Below are 10,890 nucleotides of genomic sequence, written 5' to 3' on the forward strand. Positions count from 1 at the left end.
TTCACTTAACGAACGAATGGAGTTTGTTCTTTTGCCTTTCTGCTCAAAGCATCGAACATCTTATGCAACTCGTATAAACAGCAGCCACATTGTCTGTGTAACGAGGGATGTCGTGTTCGTGTCTCTGCTTCGATAGGTTGTTTTTGTCGAAAGATTGATGAGATTGTTGAAATATATACTTATATATTTAATCCTTGAAAAAAATTCCATTTTTTCATCCCTAGCACAAAAAGGTATTGTACTTCTTTCGTTTCATTATAATTGATTCATTTCTTTTGGCCTTGGGTACGAAAATTAAAGAATGAGTGTTTAGTGAGTTAAATAGAGAGACAATTGAATAGATCGGAGAATAGAGAATAGGCCACTAAGGTGATAGGGAGACTTAAAAGATAATTGAAATATAGTAAATATGAGAAACAATAAAGATAGAGCAATATTCTATTGACATTCACACTATAAATTTTTCTTCTCCTCTTCTTTCTCCTTTTCGTCGGAAAACATGTTTTGAATAAATATATAAATACGGAATAATCCTTTTCGTAAAATAGTAACAAGTAAAGAAAAAAGAAAACACATATTTTATTGCTGTTATTTTCATTATAACATTTTCTTACTCATATTCTAGGAGCGACTAAAATAAATGCTATTTATATGTAGCTGTCTTCAATTTAATGATTTCATAAAAATATCATATTCAGTCTCTATCATACAAAGTTGTGTGACATATTGATTGCTTCTTCCTTTAATTCTTTTAAATTTTTTTAAGTGCATAAAGAATACCACGTGTTGCTTAATACGCATCTAACCCCATATTAATTTTTTGTGACAACTGGAATATAATAATGTAGATTTGGCTGTCTTAAATTAAATATTCACCTCGAGAGAATCGTGAGATGCTATAAAATTAGTACAAAATTATAAGCATCCAATACTTTCGTTAATGACGTTTTTACTTTTTAGGATAAGAATCATAAAGCACTCCTTTATTTTCCTCTTTTTTTGTCTTAACACTTTATTTAGTGAGGCTGGGTTTATGTTAATTAAATTATTTTGTAGAAGTTAACCTCTAACTTTTACTGTTAAAAGTAAATAAATTATCAATTTGTGAACATCAGAAATTTATTTGCTTTCACAATAAACATTAGAGGTATTTTTATTTATATTATTAATTTCGTTGTAAATACTACTTATTTTTTTAATATTGGATAATAAATACATGCACATGGATGCACGATAGACGATGCACGGGGTATTGTTTTTTGCCATAATTCTTGATTGTAATTTTCAATCGGAAGATAGTATCGTAGACGATAGTTTGATTTCTACTTATGTAATTTCGTGCTTATCAGTATATTGAACTGATGCTAGAAAACGAACTGATAAATTTTGATAAATTTGTTTATATTTTTCAAATATATATACATTTGATTTATCTATTACACATGAATTTTGAACCTTATATATGGGACGAATAAAATTCTTATAGTGATCTTATCTCCATTACAATTTAAACTTCTATTTTCCCTTTTTTACATACATTTTCCATCCTTTTTAAAGACTTTTCTTCTCATCTTGTGCTTATCTAATACACAAGGCAAGAAATTAATATGAAATCAAACTAGCTTAGTTCTATGTAGTTTGCATAACTATTAGAATTTGTACTGTTTTACACTTGCTTTGCACTCTTCTTTTTTAATTATATTTATAACTTGAAACAAGTTAGGATATTGGAATCTATAACTTGAAACAAGTTAGGATACTAAGGTGAATTGTTGTTTCATTAGTAAATTGTTAATTTTTTTAACTTATTGATTTTTATTGTCTTTATGGATTGTGTATTATGGGTTCCTTTGATTAATTGATTGCTTACTGAGTTTTTGAACCGTGATTTTTGGTTTTAATATATATGAATTGTGAACGGACATACATCGAGAAAAAAAAAATCTCTTTCTAATGACAGATTTGTGAATAGTTTTTGGTAGGAGTAAATGAATATCCACAATAGCGCATAATTGGAACCATTAAACTCAAATGTACTACTACTACTACTTTTTTTAAGCGAATGACTTCTTTTGGGCATGAGATTTAAGGAATTAATATTTAAATAGTTAAAGTGAAGAGAGTAAAATATAAGACAGAGAAAAATAGAGGAGTAAAGAGAGAATAAAATAGGTGGGGAATAAAGTAAAAAGAAAATTTTTTGCTAAAAAAGGAAATGACTCACTTATAGTGGACTTACAAAAAGAAATATGACTCGCTTATATTGAGAACATTTTTTTTGAATTTGTTCGACCCCACCATAAATATTTTTTGGATCCGTCATTGATAGTCATGGTCATGGATAGGGATGTCAATTTAGCCCGCAACCCGTGGGCTGACCCGAATAGCCCGCCAAATTTATAGGGTTAGGGCTGAAAATTTCCAGCCCGATAAAATTACAGCCCGATTAGCCCGCACCCGATTAACCCGCAACCCGTTAGGGCCAGACCCGAAAACCCGATGGGCTGGCCGGAAACCCGATAAAATTTATATTGTTCTATTTGTTTGACTCTGATTCAACACTTCATTGATTATTTTATAATACAGATTACTGAAAAAATAACTTTCCATTTTATATATTAAATATATAAATTATATATAAAGTTTTTATTAATATAATAATAGATAAATGAATTAGAAACTTCAAATTCACTAAAAAATATATTTAAATTTCTAAACATGCTTTAAATTTCTTGATGTTTATGTTTTATGTTGCATAAATCTCAAATATTAGTATTTGATCATGTTAATATTTGAGTTTACGCATATATCTCAAATTTATTATAATTAAATATTTTACATTTTATAAATATAACTAATTTTTACCATTATTTATTGGATTGATCGCATGTTATTTTATCGGTAGCAACCCGATTAACCGATGGGCTAGCCCGAACCCGAGCTTTTAGGGTTAGGGCTGAACTTTTATAACCTGAAAAAATAACAACCCGATTAGCCCGCACCCGATTGACCCGCAACCCGAATAGGGTTGGCCCGAAACCCGGTGGGCTGGCCGATTGACATCCCTAGTCATGGACTCGTGATTCATGAATTTTTTTTTAAGAAAACAAATAAATATTGCCGAACGTTTTTTGCAATGATAATAATCATATTCGTTAAGCAAGGAATAAACTTCAGTCAACGATTCAAACCATCATGCTTCAATATTTTGAACCAAAAATATATTAAAAATCAACTATGAATAAAGTGAACTTCAAGTATTAACTACTTGTCGACTTTAATAAAAAAACGAATATAGTGAAATTTATTCTTTCACAATTATAATTTTTTGGACCCAAAACATACGTGGTAGTGCTTTTTTAACCCACGTAGACTTATACAATGTATTATCAAATGAGCTAAGGTTGTATATGGTTTTAATTTGATGCATATATGGTCTAAATTGCAGTTTGATTTTCTTTCATTCTTTAAATTGCAGTTTTTTAAAGTTTCTTTAAGTTATTTTGATATTTATTTGCTTTCCTAGTTAATTTATTAAGTAGTTGAAAAGTTGTTAGATCAATATTAATTGGTTTGAAATTCTTTCCTTTATCAATTAGTGCTTCTTTTAAGTTTATTTCCTTTCTAGTTATTTTTTTAAGTTTATTATAAGTTTATTTCCTTTATAGTTATTTCCTTTAAGTTTGATTATTCCATAAGTTAAGATTTTCTTTTGCTATATAAATGCTATATTGTTGAACTACAAAAACAGACATTAACTTGAAAAATAATATTATAGTTATAAGTCTTCGTCAAATTTAAGACGAAGATCATATCAAATGCAGTTGTAAAAATAGTAAGTATTACTCGCATTTAGTAGTAATTTCTTTAGCTATCAAAGTTGAAAAAAAATATCATGTTGAGTACTATGAACAACAACTCCAGTACAGTTTTTATTGTGAAGGGGCCCAAACATTCATGAAATATACGACTTCATTTTCTACTTTATTCTCTTATTTATTCACCAAACAAACATGAAACATTGCTTAAAATTATTTACCAAAAATAAAATGTATTAGTAAGTGAGATGGAGGGAATACTAAATACATACTAGCATAATCAAAATTTTCACCTAAGCTTACATATATATAAATACTCCAATTTTTTCATATAGACACTTGACACAATACTCTCTCTAAACGGCCAAACATATTTGGGGTAATCTTGTTATATGTGAACAAATGTATATACACCTCCAATTTTCGGACAAAAAGATGATAAAAATCGAGCAAAGAAATAAATCAATAATTATAGTAGAATTACAGTAATTTGTAACATGGTTTAGGTCGTCAAGTTTATATTTAGTATAAACTTTATAAGTAATCTCTGGAAAATAAAGTTAACACTTTTTATGTTATGAGTGTGATCAGTTGGTAACTCATCAACGTAGTGTATTAAAAATGTCAACAATGAAATGTCGACATAAACTTAAATTAATATTTTAATGTCAACACATTTTATTAAAATGTCAATACAAATATATGTTGACATGTTAATGTGATCGTGTAGACATTTTTAATACACTACGTTGATGAGTTAGTAAGTTAACAATTTAAGAAAAGTTAGCATTATACGCACCTTTTATGTTATAGAAGTATAATAGTACTACATATTCTTGATATTTGTAATAATTTTTTTAATCTCTAGTGTCATTAAATTAAGTTAAGTAATTAAAATTTTAATTATGTGGTTTTCGAAATTTGAATAGATTATTTGAATTTCATAAATATTTATAATTACTAAATACTATTACTAAAATAAATAATGAAATAGAAATATAATATCTAGAAGGTGATGATGCCATCCATGTATGAACAAGAAATTCTGTCATGTGGAAACGTGTGTTTTAGTTTACCTTTCTTTTATTTTTATTTTCAAAAAAATACTCTGATAAAATTCTGAATAATTGAAGAATCCTTTTTTTGGTGGGAAGAACACTCCATTAATAATCGATTTGCTCATATAATTCTCTCCATCATTTCGCGATTCTCCTCCATTGATAACGCGACGCGAGCAGTGGAGCTGTGCAGTGAAGGTTTCAGTCGCAATTTCTCCCATCAATAATAATTACTACTACTTCCTACGTTTCGAGAATTTATTCCTCTGCTTTTTCGCTGCCATTTTCTCGTCACCCACAGCTTTTTTCTGAGAAATCCACATTCGCAACAGGTATGGAGCGCTTTCCTTCTCCTTTCTCTATCTGAAAGCACATTTAAGGGTGCAGTGGCGATCTTTTCACCCCAATCCACATTTCCCGGATTTTCGAAAACCCTAGTGAGCTTTGATTGGGATTTGTGGTTTGTTGATTTCGTTGAAAAAAAATTGACCTGAAGTTTATGATCATGTATACTCATTGTAATCGGAGAATTAACTTTTTACCGCAGTGAGGTGATTGTTTGAGGCGGTTAATTTTCTTCACATTGAATCGTTTTAGCTAAAATAATTTAGATTTCGGCTCGTACTTTTGGGCGGCGTATTTGTTATTATTAGACGATGATTGCAATAATTTTTGGTGCCTGGAAGGAAAAAAACAATAGTTGCTGTTTCCTTTTTAAAATTCTTGTATAATATGCGGATTCTGCTGCTATTTTTGGTGTATTATTTTACTACTATTATTGTCACCTACTTGTTCCTTCCATAATCTTTCAGCTAAAGTGAGAATCTTTTTTGCCTTCATTGATATAGTAATTTTTAATCCGGGTAACTGACAGTTATTTGCTCGGACCCTTCTCTGACATTGAACTTGTACGCACGTTCTGCTCATTTTTTTCCTCAGCTTCTAGTGTTTAGGATGTCAAAGCTGTACTTTTTTTGTTAATTTGGCTGGAGGCTATTCTCAATCCTGTTTTGTCTTTGTAATCTCTAGTGGACATCCCTGTTGGTTTTAGTGTTAGTTGGTATATAGATACATGTTGTCTTTCTTTATTTTGTGTAATTGTAGTTATGCAAATTTCAAATTTTTATGTATGTGCTGTTATGGATATGCATATGTCTTTGATTTGAAGCCTTATTCTTTTAATGTGATCCTGGTCTCCCTTATTCTCACTTATGACTTTTAAGGTTTATCTACATATGTATGATTTCTTTGTTATTTCTAACTCAGTTTACCTTATTTGTGATCAGAGACTGGATCCACAGGAGAAAAGGCCAATTTATGGAGGGCGGCGCAGAAAGAGGTTCGGAATGCCAGAGGACTACAGGTGGGAGGGCGAGTAGTGACAATGGTTCTAGTAAGGCCACAAGTATACCCTCTTGTTGCTTGAAAGCAAGGGCATCTGCACCGGAGCTAGATGCCAAGTGCCACTCAACTGTTGTTTCTGGATGGTTCAGTGAAATTCAGCCATCCTCTGGTATTGGAATATGCTTATTATGTGTTTCCTGGGACACCCTTGTCCACTTCTGCTTTAGTCTTACCATTTTCAGCGTTGCATTGTGTTCCAAATGGGCTAATCAATTTGTACTTTACGATATTGGTTGCAGATGAGTCTTTGAATGAAGTCTATTTTAACAACCCAATGTGGCCAGGTATAATCCTCTTTTTGTCCTGATTCAAACACCAGATGAATCCTCTGTTACGTATTTTTTGAATTTGATAAATTGGTTCATGTGTCATTGTGGAGAATAGCTCAATTTATTTTGATGTTTGAATCTTAAAAATATTTGCACTTGTGGGGAAAGTGATTTGGCGGTCTTATTAGTTTTGAAAGTAGTACTCTCCTATACCTTCGAAAATGGAGCGCAGTTTTGTACTGAATTGATACACATTTGCTTGTAGGAGAGTCACACTCCCTGAAAGTCGAAAAGATTTTGTTCAAGGATAAGTCAAAGTATCAAGAGGTTCTGGTTTTCCAGGTTCTGCATCTTTGACTTTGTATGATTTCTTTTTGTTCCTTATCTGTTGTAAACTTATTTTCACTCTGTACATCGTCGTTTTATTGCAGTCATCAGCATATGGAAAGGTTCTTGTGCTAGATGGCATTGTTCAGCTGACGGAGAAAGATGAATGTGTTTACCAGGAAATGATAACCCATCTCCCTCTTTGTTCAATTGAATCACCCCAAAATGTAATTTCTGGATACTTTATTGGCACTTTGCCTTCCTATAATGCTGGAGTTTGGTACCCTGCCTCGCTGCATAGGTTTTTATATGTTAAATTTGGGAATTCAGGTTTTGGTGGTAGGTGGTGGTGATGGTGGCGTCCTTAGAGAAATTGCCCGTCACAGCTCTGTGAAGTTGATTGATATTTGTGAAATCGATCAGATGGTCATAGATGTGAGCACTCAATCTTGCTGCCTATCTTAGCTTTGTACATGTTATATTTCATTGCTGCTTATGTATTATTCTTTAATTCACAGGTAAGCAAGAAATTTTTTCCAGAGTTAGCTATTGGTTTTGAGGATCCTCGTGTGCACCTTCATGTTGGTGATGGTATGATTTTAAGTTCTGTAAAACGTTTTCGTATACCTGGCCTTTAGAAGCGTAGGTTGAACATATGTTTTATATGCCACTTGGAACTAAGATATCCTGCACATGGTATTAAAAAAAACCTCTTTCACTTTTCTCTATTCATTTTGATTTTTTTACAAATTTGAAAGTGCAAGTTTTAGATTGGGTCATTACTTTTAAATGCATGTCATTCTTTATAAGTTTAAGTTGCTTCAAGAAAGCATGTGCATATAGCCTACTCTTTAAATAACTGTGACCTGACGAGCAGCATGAAGCCTGACAATTGATGTCTTCGCTTTTGGACACATGCCAGTCTTCATTTTTTCCATGAGTTTGACCTAAAATGTATTCTCTTGCACTTGCAAGTGCTATGGATAGTAATACCCTTGCTCCATTTGCCTGCATTTATCACTCCAGGTGTGTGGTTAATAGTTTTTTTAACTTTTGTTCCATTTCTTATTTTCATAGCTATTGAATTTCTAAAGCAAGCACCTGAAGGGAAATATGATGCAATTATTGTTGATTCGTCAGACCCTGTGGGTACGTGTACTATTGGTGAATTGGACATGCATGAACAAATGTTTAGTTTATTGATTTTTTACTTGTATATTCATAACCTGCAATATGCATACATTAATCACACTACTGCTGATAAAGTTCTTTAATTCATTGATAAGGTGATTAACTATTAATGAGGATATTTATGTTTTTTCTCATAATGTTTTGACCTGAGTATATTAGTTAGTCTCTATATAACATACAACCATATGACTGGCAATCATGTAATTGGTTGTTAAGTAAATATTTCTGTAACAGAAATCAAATCTAAAAGCAACTTTCTGGATTGTGTATGAATGTGCTCAGTTGGAAATATGTTTGGTAAATCAATCATGGTAAAAAAAATCTATCATTTCGTTGATGACTAATAGTATGTTTGAGTACTTCAATTGACTTGTAGGAGTAAGTTGTAATTATTATGGTAACTCAGACACCTTTTCAGAGTGTATTCTTCATTATTGTATCTCGATGATGTTGTATGACTGGACCTTATATATTCCTCCCTCCCTCCTCATATGATTGACTTTACGTAGTACTACTCGAGGTATCCTACAAGCAGTAATGTAGCTTATTACATCTTTTTTTTTTTTACTGCTCAGGTCCTGCTCAGGAGCTTGTGGAGAGACCCTTTTTTGAGACCATTGCCAGAGCATTAAGGTCCGGTGGTGTTCTTTGTAATATGGCAGAAAGTATGTGGCTTCATACACATCTGATTCAGGATATGTTAACCATATGCCGAGACATTTTTAAAGGTTCTGTGCGCTATGCATGGGCTAGTGTCCCTACATATCCGAGGTAAAAAGCTTGCCATTTTATCATACAAGTAATTACAAGTTCTCGAACTGTATTTAAACACTCAATTACCCACCACTTCTCTTATGAATTCCCATTAAGTCTGCTCAGTTATCCCAAAGATTAATACAGTCTGTCGACCAAGATTGTTTTTTTTTCCTCATTATTCACGGGTCATTTTTGTTAAGTTGTAATCTGTAAGATGGTGTTCTGATAGTTTCTCCTTCTGGTTGGCAGTGGCGTTATAGGGTTTCTATTATGCGCAACTGAGGGACCACCTGTTGATTTCGTACACCCTATCAACCCTATTGAGAAGTTGGATGGTGCACTTGACTACAGAAGGGAAATTAATTTTACAACTCCGAGGTATCTTCTGGTCTATTCTTGAAATTGTTTATTGAAGCTCTCGAATTTGCTCTTATTCTTGAGGATTTCCATCAGCTTCAAAACTTTGTTCACAAAATGCATGGTTTATAGAATAATGTTTATTTGTGTGTAATTATTGTTATTTAGAATCAATAATACTATGTTCTGTCAAATATAGAGAGCATCACTGGCTACTATGTTCTGTTAATTAATCAGGCTTCTTCAAACTCAACCTTCAACTACACTATTGGTCTCTTTATATGATTCGTCAACATATGTGTGTGCTGTTCTCAGGCTATTTATCTGTTATCGACTACCAGATTTTCTAAGCTTTTGTATATAAATTTGACCTATGGCACACACGATGCACACACTGTCCCGAGCCATTCTGAAATTAACATCCTTTTTTTCCAAAATTTCCATGGTGCGATACTAGACACTCAACTACGTTTTTGCTTATTGTGGATAACAGATTCATAGAGCTGCCTTTGCATTGCCATCTTTCGTAAGGAGGGAGGTCGAAGCTCTCCGGGGTTGACCAACTTCTTTGAAGTCAGCCTTGCCTCGTTGCGCACATATTAAACACGTCGATGGCGTTAGCCTCACTAAGACTATTATTATGACTTATGATGCCTGACTAGGGTTAGAGTGGGGATAATGCATATTCTAATTAGTGTGGATTTTTGGATTTGGCTGCGGTTGATATGTTGCTTATGTTAATGGAGTCGTATTGTGTATGTGGGTGGTGTTGTGATTTTCAATAACTTCGTCATGGTGTTTCATCGTTTGTGAGAGATTTAGCAACTTGAATTTCTATTATTTTTGGCTGAAAATATGGTGCATGTCTACAACATGATTTATTCAATTACTACATATAGGTTTCTGGTTGTTGAATTTGCTTATCTTACAACATTAGGAGATAAAAATTGGTTGAGTTAATTTGCTTCAAAAGTCACTAGTTTATATTTTCATTGCTTTGAAAAGAAGTGTTTTACTTTCCGTGATGTCTTGAGCTCTTTCTATCCATTCTTAAGAGTTGCTTCGTACTCCCTCTCTCTCGGGGATGGTTATGGGAGTCTTATTTTTTCTTTTTGGTTCGTCTTCTAATATGACCCCTGATTCATTATTACTATAAATAGTATGAAATTTCATATTCAACTAACTATATTATTTAAAATTAATATATACCCACTAGCTTTCTTCTATTCATTTTTTTAATGTTTCTTATAACTCGTGCTGAAAAGAAGTGAAACTCATAATGAAAAGGGAGTATGATCTAACGAAGGAGTGCAAGAAATGGTGATGTCTATATCTATTTACATTTGCCAAATAGAATCAATTAAGCCATGTCAACCATTCAGATCGATGATTTACCCGTCATTCCACTAACTTATTTCACTCATATCATTTAAAATCAATATATACAAGTGACACCCGTAAACCACTAGTTTTCTTCTATTCACTTTTCATAACATTTCTTAAAACTCGTGCTGGAAAGAAATGAGACTCATAATGAAAGACGAATGGAGTATGATGTAACGGAAGAGTGGAAAACAGTGATGTCTATATTTATTTACATTTGCCCAATAGAATCAATTAAGTCACATCAACCATTCGGATGGATTATTAACACGCCACTAAAATTAGCATGGTCTTTAAAGTTTATAATTTTTAAGACAACTTTAAAGT

At 32.3% G+C, this 10,890-nt stretch overlaps 1 pseudogene; it reads left to right on the plus strand.

The window, feature by feature from the left end:
* The first annotated feature begins 4,959 nt into the window (after positions 1 to 4,959).
* Positions 4,960 to 9,771, plus strand: LOC121750719 (annotated as a pseudogene).
* Positions 9,772 to 10,890: the final 1,119 nt, after the last annotated feature.

The sequence above is a fragment of the Salvia splendens genome, chromosome 10, assembly GCF_004379255.2.
Source record: "Salvia splendens isolate huo1 chromosome 10, SspV2, whole genome shotgun sequence".
Lineage (NCBI taxonomy): Eukaryota > Viridiplantae > Streptophyta > Magnoliopsida > Lamiales > Lamiaceae > Salvia > Salvia splendens.